General features: G+C 24.8%; 1 long non-coding RNA gene across 3 annotated transcripts; it reads right to left on the bottom strand.

The window, feature by feature from the left end:
• Positions 1–4649: 4649 nt before the first annotated feature.
• On the bottom strand, positions 4650–8243 carry LOC136087504 (uncharacterized). 3 transcript variants are annotated; one of them, XR_010641837.1, is made up of 7 exons: positions 8092–8243; positions 7325–7382; positions 7110–7239; positions 6209–6307; positions 5397–5553; positions 5030–5092; positions 4650–4942 (listed from the first exon to the last, which is right to left on the bottom strand). It is a non-coding gene; the product is annotated as an uncharacterized LOC136087504 (long non-coding RNA). The 3 variants fall into 3 exon arrangements; XR_010641838.1 differs by lacking the exon at positions 7110–7239 and having other exon boundaries at positions 8092–8242; XR_010641839.1 differs by lacking the exons at positions 7110–7239; positions 7325–7382 and having other exon boundaries at positions 8092–8216.
• Positions 8244–18381: the final 10138 nt, after the last annotated feature.

Here is an 18381-nt window from a genome sequence, read left to right as displayed (position 1 = left end):
ATATATATATATATATATATATATATATTTATGTATATATAAAAAAAAATATATATATATATGTATGTATATATATATAAATATATATATACATATATAAATATATATATATATATATATATATATATATATATATATATATATATATATATATGTATGTATGAATATATATATATAAATATATATATATATACATATAAATATATATATATATAATATATGTGTATATATATATATATAATATATATATATATTATATATATATATATATATATTATAAAATATATATATATATATATGATATATATATAATTAATATATTATATATTATATATATATTATATAATATATATATATATATATATATATATATATATATATATATATTATATAATATATATATATATATATATTATATAATTTATATATATATACGTACATATATATATATATATATATATATATATATATATATATTTATATATATATATTCATACATACATATAAATATATATATATATATATATATATATATATTTATATATATATATATATGTATATATATATATATATATACATATAAACATATATGTATTATATATGTGTATATGTATATATATATATATATACATATAAACATATATATATATATATATATACATATAAATATATATATATATATATATAATATATATATATATATATATATATATATATATATATATATTATGTATATATATATATATATATATATATATATATATATATATATATTATATTATATATATATATTATATAATATATATATATATGATATATTTATACATATATTTAATATATTATGTAACATATATATATTATATAATATATATATATATTTTATATAATAATATATATATTGTATAATATATATATATATATATATATATATATATATATATAAATATTATATAATATATATATATATATATTATATAATAATATATATATATATATATATATATATATATATATATATATATATATATATATATATATATATATATATATATATATATATATATATATATATATTACATAATATATATATATATATATATATATATATATATATATATTATATAATTTATATATATATACATATATACATATATATATATACATATATATATATATATATATTATATAATATATATACATACATATATATATATATATTGTTTATGTATATATATATATATATATATATATATATATATATATATATATATATATATATATATATTTATATATATATTTATATATATATATATATATATATATATATATATATATATATATATATATATATATATATATATATATATATATATATATGTGTACGTATATATATACAAATTATAAATAAATTATAATACAAGTATTGTATAAATATTTTGTATTATAGTTTTAGTGGTCTTAACAATAATATTACAATAAGAATAGAAAAATAAAGAGGATAAAAAAAAACAAAAAGTTCAAGAAAAACAATGAGCTATATTTTATACTTTTACCAGGTGGTTATGCAGTTTTACGTTTTAAATCAGACAACCCTGGGAAATGGTTTTTTCATTGTCATATTGAAGTGCACGCTTTAAATTTCATGGCTATGATTATATCATATATACATAATAATAATAATAATAATAATAAAGAATAGTTAATAATAATATCTAATTTTAAGCCTTATATCAATTTCAGATAAAAAATCTAGAAAAATTTTATTTCAAAAAATAATGATATAAAGAGAAGCTTCCAGTTTCAGAACAGCTGTTTGGTCGGAAATGTTTATTCAATTAAGCAGCTTTATCTCTCAAAGGGCTGTAATTTATGAAGAGCCAGAGTTTAATTTAATTATTGCCTAATTTTGGCATAATACTTGTTTTAGTTTGAAGATTTGAAGAGAAAAAAAGGTTTGCAAGAATAGCTAATAAAAAAACTCTACCTAAGCTTAACGCAAAAAAAAAATTAATTATTCTTTTTTAACAAATTTGTAAACAAAAAATTTGTTAAAGACAAAAATACTTTAAATAATAAACTAAATTTATTTTTAATATTTATAAAATATCAATTACCATATTATATTCAATTATATGGTATTAAAAAGGAATATTAACACATTAAAAATGATCCGCCAAATTTAAAAATTTTGAAAGTATGATGCACCCGAAAGAAATAATTTGTTACAAAATAAATGCAAAAACAACAGAAAATGTTGTGTTGTTTTTTTAAAGTTAGTTTCAGGTTTTAGCTACAATGAAAAGTGAACTTAGCAGATATTTTACAAACGGATAAATAATATAGGAATTTTTACGTCACATAAGCATGAAGTTGCAAATAGGATAAAAAAATAGTCAAAAGTTTTTACATGAAGTCTTAGATTTTTGTATATAAACTTTTAAAGCTTTTTTTACAAACATTATTCAGTAATAATTTTTAAACTATTAAAGTACTTTAGTAAGATTTTTTTGTCTTTTAAAAACTTCCGTTATTTAGAAAAAATGAGTTGCGAACACTGAGTTCGAGTAACCTCCTTCACTTTTCGTAAAAACCTCGTTCATGAAAGGTGAACGAGGTTTTTACGAAAAGTGAAGGAGGTTTATATGGAAGGTGAACAAGGCATTTTTAATGTCACTTTTATTTATTGAAAAATATTGATAACTGATAATTACATTCTAATATTTTGATAAATATTTTATTCAATGTTTTATTTTTTCAAATAAGACTTAAAATATGTAAAAGAAAAAAAAAACCTTGTAATTTAAGTTTAAAGTTTGGTTCGAAAATAATTTTAAAATAAATAATGAAAAAAGCTTTAAATTTTTTGTATTGTCCCTATTTATTAAAAATATTTAATTGCCTTTTTTCATACAGAGTTTACAAATTAGTGACCGTAGAGTTAAGGTTACTCGAACTCAGTGTTCGCAACTCATTTTTTCTAAATAACGGAAGTTTTTAAAAGACAAAAAAATCTTACTAAAGTACTTTAATAGTTTAAAAATTATTACTGAATAATGTTTGTAAAAAAAGCTTTAAAAGTTTATATACAAAAATCTAAGACTTCATGTAAAAACTTTTGACTATTTTTTTATCCTATTTGCAACTTCATGCTTATGTGACGTAAAAATTCCTATATTATTTATCCGTTTGTAAAATATCTGCTAAGTTCACTTTTCATTGTAGCTAAAACCTGAAACTAACTTTAAAAAAACAACACAACATTTTCTGTTGTTTTTGCATTTATTTTGTAACAAATTATTTCTTTCGGGTGCATCATACTTTCAAAATTTTTAAATTTGGCGGATCATTTTTAATGTGTTAATATTCCTTTTTAATACCATATAATTGAATATAATATGGTAATTGATATTTTATAAATATTAAAAATAAATTTAGTTTATTATTTAAAGTATTTTTGTCTTTAACAAATTTTTTGTTTACAAATTTGTTAAAAAAGAATAATTAATTTTTTTTTTGCGTTAAGCTTAGGTAGAGTTTTTTTATTAGCTATTCTTGCAAACCTTTTTTTCTCTTCAAATCTTCAAACTAAAACAAGTATTATGCCAAAATTAGGCAATAATTAAATTAAACTCTGGCTCTTCATAAATTACAGCCCTTTGAGAGATAAAGCTGCTTAATTGAATAAACATTTCCGACCAAACAGCTGTTCTGAAACTGGAAGCTTCTCTTTATATCATTATTTTTTGAAATAAAATTTTTCTAGATTTTTTATCTGAAATTGATATAAGGCTTAAAATTAGATATTATTATTAACTATTCTTTATTATTATTATTATTATTATTATTGTTATTATTGTTATTATTATAATTAACTATTATTATTAGAGTTGGAAGTTACTGAAAGAGAAAAGACGAAGTTCATAAAGCAAGATAACGATTAACAGACAACTTGAAAGATTGCAAATTATAAGAATCAGGAATACAAGACGAAGGAAGCGAATTCTAAAGAACTGATGTTTGTGCAAAAAACAAGATGAATATGAATTTTTGGAGCACTTAGGTGTCACAGTAAAAGGATGAGACTTAATTGATTGACAGTCACAGTAAAAGGATGAGACATAATTGATTGAAGAGTAACACGACAATTTTAGTAGACGACACAAAAGAATCTACCACTTTAGAGCAGTGTCCATACCCAGTAGGCACAGCGACGTGACAAAAACGTGAATTTCACGTTATTTTGGCACGTGACAATTAGGTGACTTTTTGGTCCCCATGAAATGACCAATTCACGTGATTTATGGACGTGTTTTTCACGTTACTTTTGGCACGTGATATTTAGGTGACTTTTTGGTCCTCATGAAATGACCAATTCACGTGATTTATGGACGTGTTTTTCACGTTACTTTTGGCACGTGATATTTAGGTGAAATTTTTGGACCCTTATGAAATGACCAATTCACGTGATTTATGGACGTGTTTTTCACGTTACTTTTGGCACGTGATATTTAGGTGACTTTTTGGTCCCCTTAAACTGTCTAAAAGACGTGCTTTTTATGTTAATTTTGGCACGTAATATTTAAGCAATAACTATGCTTTATAATTACAATTATAAGTGTTTGGATTCGTGTAAGAAAAAAAACTCATCGTCGAGGAAATACTTTAATACGTATTAAAATACATGGTTTTATTAGTCAGTATATTAGTTCTTGACATAAAAATTTTTAATTTGTAATAAAAGCTGCACTTTTGTTAAAATATCCTCCTTATATCCAATAAGTAATAAGTACGAAGTCCTTAGACTGCAACTTACGAAGAGCACGCTTCAAACTTATATATCTATTCTCCCATAAAAGCACGCTTCAAACATAATCTAACGAATCAGTCGATATTTTCTTCTATAAGAGCACGCATCAAACTTCATCTAATGAATCAGATTTAGCTGAAAAGAAACGAATAAAAATCTTAAATAATAATATGATTATTTAATAATTATCTTAAAATCACAAACTTTTAAAACAAATCTTACTTTGAGAGTTGCTAACTACTTTTGGCAACAAGATTTTCTAGTGTGTTATTTGTTTTCTTTTATCTAAATCATTAAATAATTTTAAGAAAACATTACTACATACAGTGTAAAAAAATAAAAGTCATTTGCCTTCTAATTTTATACTCTGATTGCTAAAAAAGTAAATAAGTATTTAATAAAAAAAGATGTAACAAAAAAGTCGACAGATGATTAAAAAAAAGAAGTACATAATAAAAAATACAAGTTTAAAAAAAATTTTTTTATCTATATATATCTATATCTAATATCTATCTATAGATTTATCTATATCTATATCTATATAAAGTTAATAACTGATAGGCGTGATTAGAAAAAGACCTGTACTCACCTTATGTGATAACATCTGTGTACTGTGATAACATGATAATTTGTTTTCTTTGTTTTCCATCTTCTTATATTTGCATCTGTTTCTGCATTAACTTGTTCATACATTAACTCACTAGATGCAAAGGTGACAGCCCACAAAGTTGCTTTAAATGAGTAATCTACAAAGTTTTGAACAGCATTAAATGTCATTTTAGAATGCACACAAAAGTTAAAACAATTTATATAAATGTAATAGTTATCACATAACCACAAAGCATTATAGTGGGGATTTTATATCATGATTTTCCTTATCCATGGTCAGATTTTCACCTTGAGGCGCCTTTTGCTGTGGAAACATTCACCACGGCTAAGGAGCCTCATCTACCCCTAATTATATATAATATATTAAGTATAATACTAAAAATATGTATAATAAAGTATTGTCAAATTAGGTCACCAATAAATACAGAGTGCTGAAAATTCAACTCAGAATCAAGTTGCATTCTCCAACAAGATATGAATTAAATCAAATTCTTACTACAGAGTGCGATCACAATAGTAGACAAAGAGAGGGTAAGGTGAAATTTAAAGTCAAACTTTAAAAGTTAAAAGGTTATTGGGTCTTACTACAGAATGATATTCCTAGGCAATAACATAACAATACCATTGGGTCTTCCTAGTCAATAATATTTTATGCAGAACTTATCATTTGTCATGTAGCCTAATAAATTTAATATTAAATAAGTTATAATAACTTATTTATTATCAAATTAATTACATTGACAAATTTGACAGTCTAAAATAATATACAATATGGTAGAAAAAAAAATATACCTCGTAGTAGGGTTTGATCTTTTGCGTATTGCAATATGATAATTATCTGCCATAACGTTACACAATTTTGAACTAAGCTTTATAATATATTTATTAAACCTAAATTGATAAAACTTAGTTATAAGATAATATGTTTGGATAAAATATTATATATGTGACATTTTATTTTGGTCAAAAATGCATTGCGAAGTTATAAGATATCTTACACCCTACTTTTTAAACTAATTATTATAAAATTACAATGCAAAATAATTACATTATTGTAAAAGTAAAATAAAAAGTAATTACAATAATGAATATATAAACTACATATTTCATGTAATCATTATATTTAAAATATCCGGAAAAAATTTACGGAAAATATCCTGAAAAAATTCAGAATATTTCCCCCCTCATTTTTCCCTTAATTTTGCATTCAGCCAAGTTGTTTCTCAATTTTTTAAAAAATTTTCTTAATTTTTGTATGAATGATGACTAAAACAACATAAAAACAAATAGATGAATAATATATACTTGTTATATGTTGTAATATAAGTTGTATGTATGGAACTTGTAATATAAGTTTTTTTTTTTTTTTTTTTTTTTTTTAGATTATTCACCTCCCCAAGGCCCGAGGGGGGCCACTACAGTCGAGGAGGCTACTCATTTTTTTGTGTTTTGTAGTTGTATGTATAGAAAACTTTTCGGATATTTGGAAAAAGATAAATTTCAGAAAAATATCTGGTATTCCGGGAATATCCCGAATAAGATAATCCCTGAAACTAAATTATAAAAAAATAGTAAATAAAGAATATCTTTCCAAGTTTCTAATCACAGGTTTTTATTATGAATAAAAAAAGTTCCAAAATACACAATATTTTGGCAACGTAACATTCACGTTTTAATCAAGTAAAATTGTCACCTGGACAAGGTCACCTAAAATATACATGATTGAAACATGAAGAAGGAAATGGGGTAAGAGCAGGCATCAAACTTTATCTAATGAATAAGTCAATATTTTCTCCAATAATAGCTCACAACACCAAATTTAGCTCAAAAGAAATAAATAAAAACTTAAATAATAATATTAATATTAAATAATCATCTTAAATCACAAATTTTTAAGACAAATCTTACATGGTGAGTCACCAACTGTTTTGGCAACAAGATTTTCTGGTGTTGCTATTTCTTTGATCTAAATCATTAAACAATTTTTAAAAAAGCAATGCTATACTTGAGAGAAACTTGCTTTACATATTGGAAGGTCGTCAACATTGAAAGATAAGTAAAATGCAGTTTCAAATACAATAGCATCATAATTATCTTTTTGTGGGGAAAACATCGAACAAATCCGCGTTAATAACCTGTTTTATATTGTACATAATAACAATAAAAGTCATATAATATATATAATAATAATTTCATATAACTCGAATATATATAATCATATAATATTCAAATAATATAAAAAAAAGAAATAAATAAGTATTAACCCTTTTTAACAAGTAAAGCACGAGATCAAGATGTCATATATTATAAAAAGATAAAGTATTTAATAATAATATATACATACATCAATAATAAATAACATAACACATTTATTTATTGATATTATCTTGGATAAATTCTTTAACATTGTTGATAAAAACCAAATAAAGAAAGAAAATCTATTTTGGGTTTTTATCTAAAAGACTCTTGAGTAATAATGCAGAAGTTCTAGAGACATTATTATTGCTCAAGAATCAAGAATAAGTTCTGCTAGAACTTATAATTTCTCCATGTAGCTTACTTAATTTGATATTAAATTCGTTATAACATAACTTATTTCGTACTAAATTAAGTAAGGAAAATGGACAAATTCGCCAGTCTAAAATATTATATCATAAAGTAGAAAAAAAGCATACCTTGTATTTGAGTTTAATCTTATTTGTGTGGCAAATAGGGACGGCAAATAGGGTACTAATTTATTTAACTTAATTTGATATAATTTAGATATTAGATATTACAACTTAAATGCATCGCGTTAAAAGATATTATATAGACCAATTTTTTTTTTTTTAATTATGATAATACTACAATAAAAATTAATTATATTATCATAAAAATAAATAATTATAACTAATATAATGAATACAAAAACTATACTATAAAAAAATAATTAATATAATAAAAAATATTATTTCACATTTCTTATGCCAGTTTTTTTTTAAAATAAAAAAAGTTCCGAAAGACGAGATATTTTGGCACGTAACTTTCACGTGACTTTCACGTAAAATAGTAACCTGGACGAAGTCACCTAAAATACACGTGATTGAAACGTGAATAAAACGTTGCGTGCCTACTGGGTAGCATTTATAAAAAAACGAAAGAAAAGCAACTTTACAATGATGTGACAATGGTTGAATGTTGGCTGCAAGTCTAACGATGATTACAATGAGTTTTTGCACCTTGTCTAAAAGAGAAAGAGCATTATTCGAAGACCCTCTCCAGATATGGCAACAAAATTTCATACAAGGACGAATTTGAGATTTATCGAGGTAACGAATAGAATTCGTAGTAAGAAAGTGGCAAGTATGATAAAGAGATGCAACATTAGCAGATGTTAATTTTGCAATGGATTTGATATATGGTTTTCGAGAAAGATCGGAAATAAGAGTTAATCCAAGAAGACGAAGTGTAGATGACTCATCGAGTACATTACCGTTCATTAATATAGAAAGATCTATATTATTGCGATAACGATCAGCTGAGAAAAATGAGTTTTATCTTTTTTTATAATCCAGCAACCACTGAGAGTCCCATGCTGTAGCAGAAGTGAGATCTTTTTCAAGCTCAAATGGCCCAAAATAATAATATTTACCAACTCTATATGACTATGAATAATGAATTTTAAGAAGTATCAAATCGGTTCAAGTGTAACAAATTAACCCTAAACATGAACAAACCAAAATGGATTCTTTTTTGTCCCCACTCCAAAAATTATCCATTACGCAAAAGTATGCCGCAATTTTTTATTGATCAAGTTCAAATAAACAGAGATTTTGTAACAAAAATTTTTTTGGTGTTTTTTTTTTTTTTTTGACGAGAACATCCCACGGAAGCAACATATAAATTAATTACATTTGCATTACAGTGTCTAAAAGTATTTTGATTTTATACCAGGCCAGAATATATTTAAATGAAAATCTTCAACACAACTTTATTGATAATTTGTTCACAGTTATATAAATTATGCAATTACTACCTGGGATAGCACAGTTAAAAGTTATAACGTCTTTACCGTCGTTAGAAACATGCTATGCGTTTATTCAACTTTGCAGATCGATTCTCATATAATTGAATATTGTTTATGGAAATGAGAATACTCAATGTATACAAAGTAAATGTATTAATGTTTTAATTTCCATTTATATGTGGAAAACGATTTAACCTCTTTAGCTTTTAAAAATTTATTTATTTTGAAACCCTTAAACAAATACACCTTAAAAAATGAACCCTTTGTAAAACAAGAATTAATCAATTGCGTATTTCATAGCGTGCACCATATCTCTGGGTTATTTTACCAAATTTTGATTTATTGATTACTTTTCCAGTCAAAATAATTTTGAATACTTTGATAACGTAGTTATACAATTTATAATAAAATTTTATGAGTATATTTATATTTATTATATTGTATATTTATAATTAAATGAAATATAAACATGCAATATGTATATTTATATTTTGAGAATTATTTCTTCCTGGTATGGTAATCACGGCTGGTGCGAGTATATCACGTGGGTGGAGTTGGTGGAGGGGGGAGGGGGACGCTGCCATCAGAGTTTTTACTTGGTAAAAAAAAAATGTCCTCGTTTTTTGAAATTTACCGACTAACTGTTTTACATTTGCTTACTGTCTGTCTAAATTTGCCGACTGATATCACCCTCCTCCCCCTCACACGCACACGCATAAAACCTTCACCCCGGCCTTGAATGTAATAGATGCTGTTTTTGAAAAAAACACTGGCGAATAAATCTTCTTTCAGACCCCTCTGTTTGTGTTTTAATTTTTATCTAGAATTTGAATTTATAGGTCTACGGTTTTTACATGTAGTAAAGGATTTTATAACAAAAAAAAAAAAAAAAAAAGATAAATAATACAAAATAACGTTGAAAAGGAAAATTATTTTGATTACTTATTGATGACATAAACATAAATTATTTTAATTATAATAAACATGCAAGTAACTTATGCAAATAACTTTTTTTGATGATATGATCGAAATTTCATTTTTTTATTACTATAAACAAACCCACCGAAGTTACTTCTGCCTACTTTTCCGCCATTATTGAGTCTTTAAATTTTTGTGAGGAAGGTTTATTTAGTAGCAATTGATAACAGCAATTGACATAATGTTATCAGACTCAATTCAAACATTATATTGACAAACTCAATTCATTTTTAAAATCAGGAATAATAAAAACGGACATATTTGACCACTTCCAAACAAGGGTTGAAAAGATCAACAACCTGAAAATAAAAAATCTTCAAAAGAAGTAGAAAAAGTAAAAACCATCTTCAAAAAAATTTCAAAAATCAATAGCGGCAGAAAATTGGTCATAAATATATCACGAATGTAACCTCGGAAACATTAACTCTGCCTACAATAAATTTATAGAAATATTTCTAACCCAGTAACGACTTTCCAAAAAAAAAAAGAAAAAGAAATAAAAGCAAAATACTTTAGTTGTCTATTGAAAAATTCTTAAAAAGTCAAAAGAAAAAAAAAATGCCGAACATTTATAAAATTAATGCCAAACAAAGCGTTTGTGTACAAGTAATAATAATAGTAAAAGTGTTTTAAAGCCTTTATAATGCTAATGTCAGTAGTTCATGTGCGATATTTTTGATTTGGGCAAACTTTAACCCATTTACTCAAAAAATCAATATAGTTCTAATAAAGCCTAAAATAAACATATAGTTCTAATAAAGCCTAAAATAAAACTAACTTCTTCATTAGTTATCAACAACAAAAAGCAAACATTTTTGAAATTTATTTTTTCAAATTTTATGTCAACCTATTAAACATACATTCTCTAAATTTGAATAATTTTTTATGTAAGATTTATGCATCAGTTCTTCTTAGATTCTACTGATATGATTGGAAGTAAAATCAAAAGTCAAATATTTTTCAAAAATATTTCTATTTTTCATCTCCATATTCGCTACTTTCATATTCATTTTCACTGTCATAGATATTGGTATCGACAAAATCGATAAACCGATATTGCTATTCTTATCGGTGTACCGATATCTTCGTATCTTGTTGGTTCTGTAGAAGTCTTGACACTGTCCGCAGTAGAGATGGTACTTTTACTTATTTTGATGTAAAAACGCGAATTACTTTTACGCGTAAATTACTTTACATAACTCATATAAAAATATATAATTTACTTACATTCAAAAGTAATTCATCTTTTTTTACATAAATTATATAACGTGTAAATCTTAATTACTTAAGTTAAGATTTTAAATGAGCAACTGTCACTTGAAAAAGTGATTTACTTTTACAAGTAAGAGATATTTGCATTTTTACTTGTAAATGGAAATTACATTTAGAGGTCGTGTAAAGTAATGAGGTAATTGAGGTAAGTCGTGTAAAGTAAATTACTTTGAAAAGTAATTTTAGCTATAGTTATGTTTATAGATTTTTTTTTTCACGTTTATTATAAAGGGTAGTTCTATTATAATTAAGGGAAAATAAATAATAAATAATGGTAATAGGACATCGACTGCTAAAAGAGTTTTCAAACATTTTTAAGTACTTAAACTATCTGATATATTTTATATGATTAAAGGAGTGTTTATCAGATATAATCTTTTTATGCGTTTTATAATATATAATCTATTTGAAAAAAGATGGTAAGGAAAGCTAATCAATCTTCTGTTATAGGTACCTTAATAACCATCTTTTTGTTGCTTTGGTGTCCAACCCGCAGAAGGATAATTAGAAAATAAAATCTTGTTCAATCAAAATGGTGCTTTAGAATAAACTTGTAATTTTTTTTCAAACGCTAGTTTGACTTCACAAGATGTTTATCGGTTATCAGTTACTAGATTTTACTTTAATTTTGCTTTATCTTGACAGCATTTGTGTAGTCCCGATGACCATGCATGTTAAGTTTGTCTCCTGGGCAAGGGGGAATGTACCTTTATTTATTTTTCTCTAATATTTTGAAAAAGATGAGGAGGGGGGGGGGGTTGTAAATGTTTTTACAACCCCCCCCCCCTCCTCATCTTTTTCAAAATATTAGAGAAAAATAAATTTTTTTTGACATTAGAGATTAATATCAAAAAAAGTCCTCTATATTTAACATTTGCCAATTATACTTCAAAACTTGCCAAATGAAATGTACAAATGGGCTAACTCAAATGCATATATAACAGCATGGGGTCGGAACAACCACTCTAACAGAAATAAAAATTATTTTCTTTTTCTTTGTTTATTTATTAATAGCTATTCATAAAACTGTTGTCTGGAATGAACTAACTTCAATTAGTCTATTCCAGACAATAATTATGCCTTTAATATTCTATTATCTAACAATTATTCTAGTTAGTCATTTCCAGAAATAATTTTCATTTTGGTTAGATTAGTTTTCAACAACAACCACGCTGAATAAAAGAAGCCAAAAAACAAAACTTAGAATAAAATTGCAAAATACAGAGCCATTTCCAAAGCAAGAACAATAAACCAGACAGTCTTTTAAAAAAAAACTTTTAAATAACTAATGTAAATAACATTAAGATTAGTTTAAAAAAAAAAAAAAATTAAAGTTAAAAAAGTAAAAGTAAATAACTTAAAAAAATTTATATCTTTTCATAACCACAACAACCGCTTATTTTAATAAATTTAATATAGCGAATTGTTTAATGGATGGTTCAAAACAGCACACTTTCAAATTTAAATTCCGTACATAATTAAGTCATTAAAAACTTGTCATTAAAAATTGATGATCATGTGTTTTTCTGAAGTTTAAGTTTAATAAGTTTATTTTAGTACACAATTATAGTTTTGCATTTTTGGGAATACATCTAAAAATTTACATATATGTAGCTGAAAAACCAAATTCTCCTGTTTTAGCATGTTATTTTAAACAAAGAGAAATCTTTTTTTTTAAAATTATACTAAAACAGAAGTAGTATTGTATAAATAACAGAGCTTTTAAACAATTTTATTCTTTCACATATAAATAATATGGTTTAAAAAAATATTAACCATGAAAATATATATTAAACAAAACACAAGATTTAATTTTAAATTGATTTAAATACAAGTATTGCGTGGTATTATACCAGGTCAAAAGTAATGTAAAAAGGTTTCATAATTTGAAAAGGCGGCGATTCCTTTTATCACTAAACCGATTAGAATTACTTAATCAACAGCATCAAAAAAATTTCAGCAATTTTGCTAAAGTAAATTCACGTAAAGCTGAGGAATTACTGAGTAAAAGTAAAGCTTTTTTTAATTACCCTGCCATTGGTTTTTCATAACTAAATTAATAATATTTATTATTAATATAATTATGAAAAACCAATGATTTTGGTTTATAAATATACTTTTGGTTAATAAAACATACTTAAGCGCCAAACTTAAGTATGTTCTTGTTTATATCACATTAGAATGCTTAGGAAAATGTTGAAACAACCACCTTATTTGGTTTAAGTGTAAACTTTATATAATCATAACCTTTGAATTTCGAATTTTAAAACATATCAACTTAAATTAGTGTAAGAATATAAAAAATACAAGTTACTAATTTGTTGCCCTCACCTTTGGGGTAGGGATGATAAATGTTTTAGGATATTTTTTTTTTTCCAACCACCACAAGTTTTATTTTTTTAATTTACGTATAAATCATTGCTTAGCTACATCTCGGGTTATACGTATATTACACTATGACGTAGCAAAGTATTTTTGGTCAGTAGACATACGTGGCCAAGGTGCTCAATTTCTGTTTCTCCAGAATAATAACTTTTTTTAAAAAAACAAAAAAGAAAACTCTTTAAATTTAACTTAGGGCTCCTAAACCTTGCGGCTCTAGGTTCAATTACTTGTGGGACCGTAAGTTTTGCTTATAATGGCCTTGCGGTAACAAGGCCACCGATACTACACGCAGATAAAGATATTTAGTTAAAAAGTTCTAAATTTTTCATGCTCATATAAAAGAACCGTAGTTGTTAAAACCAAGACTTTTAGAGTCAAAGGATATTCCTGAGCAGGTGGACTTTTTTCGTATCAAAGTAGCAAAAATTCTTTACAAAATAAAGCGTCCTCTGAAAAAGTTCGGGGCTTCTTAATCTTCAGGTTTATAGCTCTCATAATTCAGGACAGGTTTAAACTTTCTCTCCTTAGTTTTTAAATAATATTTATATTTAAGCAAAAAACTTGTAAAAAAGAACTAACAATTATGCCAATTGTTTTCCTTTCAAAGAATCTACTCTTTCTGAATCTCCCATGGGTATACGCGCCTTCTGCTAACTGCCTTGCTTTGGCTTTGTCTAAATTACAGACCTTTCGAATGGTTGGCCTGAGAGTGAATATTTTTGAGACGGTTTGATTCAGAGAATGGTTATTATAACGTATAGCCGCGCTAATCAAATGTTGCGGCAAAATAAATGATAGTGAAGTTATACTTTTTTGCATTACTTTTGTACAAGATGCTGTCAAAGTTATTGTAAGATATAAGTAAATTTATTTACTTTCTATAAATTACTTTTAATTTACTTTACAAATTATATAAAATGTAAGCTTATGTAATTTAAATTTTAATTTACATAATTTATTTTTAATAAAGATATGTTATTACTTTTAAAATAAAAAAATCCAACTCAAAAAAATATTATTTTATTTCTAAATTTAATTTACATTTGGTAGCATGTTATTTTATGTAAATTCCTGTCATATGCAAGTTAATTTTTAATATAATTTTTTTTTTAATTAGTTACTTTAATAGGTAAATGTAAATTACGGTTTGAGGAACTTTTATATTATGTAAAGTAATTTTCAAAAGTAATTAACGTTTAAATCTAAAAGTAAACAGCTTTTTCATTTGATTTACTTTTAAAATTAGTAATTTACTTTTACATGTAAAAGTAAATTACTTTTTAATGTAATCTTTTACAACGTAACTTTCTTTTGAGAGTAAAAAAACTTACATTATAAAGTAATAGATGTTTCAAAAAAAATTAATTGCTTATACGGGAATGAAAATTTACATAAAAACGTTTAAAATTACTTATATAATTTACTTTTTGATAAATATTAACGTGCTCGTGTATGTAAAAAAGCAGTAAGTAAAAGAGCCATCCCTAGTCCGCAGACGTTCAAGCATTTTATTCCAAATCAATTTTAAGGTATTATATTAGTAAAAACAATATTATTAATAAAAACCATGTTCATTGTCTTGTGCACTGCACTTATTCAAAACCGCTTGTATTCCAACACTAGCAAAATGATCTTGTGTTGCAAAGGGATCTGGAAGTACTGTACATATACTTTGAGTAAACTTACTATTTGACTCAAAAAACTTCAGTACAACTATCTTCCCTTGACGAAAAAGGTCAGAAGTAGTATCACATCCAAGCCATGCATGGATAAACTAAACATTTTTCATGAAATTTGATAGATTTGACGCGACGTTTTTTATACTTATGATTGCTTCCATATTTTTATTGATACAGCAATAACAGTAACATGTTTTCCGTTTTGTACAAGTCCAGTTCCTTTCGTGGCATTAGTTCTGTCAGCATCCCCTTTTCATTCCACTACAATATCACTTTTTTCTCATACCTTCATTCTCAATGCTTTGATCAAAGCAGTTTTAATATCGCTGTTTAAAAAAAATTCAGACTGTTCGCATTATTTTGTTTGGAATGCAATGCCGTCAAACCTTTTCTCTCTCCTTTGATGTTTGCAATCTTCATCGAATACTTTGTAAGCATAAAAAATAATGGAGATATTACTATTATACTTTTTTGCAATATGTATATATATATATATATATATATATACAATATTGTTCCATGATATTTGCATAGGTGACAGGAAGATATCAAAAAAACTCAATTCAGCAAGGCTCCTCGGTTATTTTTATTTATTGTAGTTTATTTAATTGCGTTTATATAACACCCGACTTGTAATATATAATTTCAGTTTTGTAAATTAAGAACTATTAAGTGTTATTTCAACTTTTTATGCCGCGATGTCTTTGATTGTGTGTACTGTCTTATACAGTTTAATGTGATGGCTTTAATTGTTAAAATTGTTGTTTCCTACATGAGTTTTCTATCAAGCTCTGAATTGTTAGGTTTTCTCATTAAGCTATTTGTAAAAAGGGATTTGGGTTAATTTATATTTAAAGCAATCAGTTGTATGTTCTACCCTGCAATTTAGTATAATTATTGTATGGAACAAAACATTAGAGTCTACGTGAACTACATTGTCATTGACTGCTGGTAGCAGATTGGTAAGTGCTTTGGCCTGCTTTAAACGCTTGATAATTGATTGGTTGGCTACAATATTATCAAAACTGTTTTGAATCTATAAACCAACATTTTCTGCTCGATTGCAATTGATTTTTTAATCGTTATCAGCATCAGACCAGTAAATATACATTAAATTATTGAGTCTCGAAACTCAAACAGATTAATCAGCTGTTCTTAAATGTTTTAAAGTTTTTAGTACCTCTTTTTCGCTGTGACTTACTAGATGACAAGGACAGTGACTCACCAGTTTCACGTGACTCACCAGATTTACGTGACTCACTAGACCAAAATGTTACTGATTACTCTCAAAAGGATGCTGTGTCAGTGTTGACATTGAATCATGAATTGCTCTGCATTCGTACAAAACACTAACCGTAAGGTTCTTTGTAATCTTATACATACTCCTATCTCTAGTTAAACCTCCAATGCTTTTTATTGATCTCATTATGCACTGTTCAATTACTAAATTAGGCCTCCCAGTTGCGACCCGCGCGTCTGATGGAAAGGTAACTGCTCATGAAGTGCATAGATTGAAGTTTATAAGGTGCATGGATTGAAGATATAAGCAAGCGCTTTTGGCATTTATGTATCCCATTGCGAAAAAAAAATAGACCTAAGTTATATAGCTTCCAGATGTTCTTACCAGTTCCCAGTTCTTTGCCCTGATAAACATTTTAATAACGCTAGAGTATTCAAGATATTGCAACCATAGTAAAGTCTTCCTGGATGAACTTGAAAGCTGTAAGCTCAAATTTTCAACAAAGTTTTGAACTTTATGATTTCACTGCTATTTTTTATGTCATATAGACCCAAATTTCCTAGACCCAGATTATAATGCATATTTTCTAAGAGACTCGTGCTAACTTCATCTTTAGGAGCTTTTTGAGAAAGTTAGTATATCAAGATAGATTTAACAGAGAAGTGATTTCTAAGCACTCTTGCTACTGCTTTAACAGTCATATATGAATATATATATATATATATATATATATATATATGTATATATATATATATATATATATATATATATATATATATATATATATATATATATATATATATATATATATATATATATATATATACAAATATATATATATATATATATATATATATATATACAAATATATATATATATATATATATATATATATATATATATATATATATATATATATATATAAATATATATATATATATATATATATATATATATATATATATATATATATATACAAATATATATACAAATATATATATATATATATATATATATATATATATATATAAATATATATATATATATATATATATATATATATATATATATATATATATATATATATATATATATATATATATATATATATATATATATATATATATCAATCATCAGTCATATGCATTAGGGCATCCCGTACTTTTCAAAAAACATATTTTTTCATTATAAAAATTTGTCCCCAAGTATTTTTTTGCCTGAACATATATACATTTTAGTTTAGTTTAAAAAAAGTTGAATTAAAAAAGTCTTCATTTGCAAAAATTGGTCTTTTGTTGACCAAAAAATTAACTTTAAACAAAAACACATTTTTTTGCGGAAGCAACGAAAAGCCCAAGAAACTTCTTGATAAAATATCTAACACTCGGGAATGTTTCGAGAATAT

Source organism: Hydra vulgaris, chromosome 11 (genome assembly GCF_038396675.1).
Source record: "Hydra vulgaris chromosome 11, alternate assembly HydraT2T_AEP".
NCBI lineage: Eukaryota > Metazoa > Cnidaria > Hydrozoa > Anthoathecata > Hydridae > Hydra > Hydra vulgaris.
This window is presented reverse-complemented; position numbering and strand designations above follow the sequence as displayed.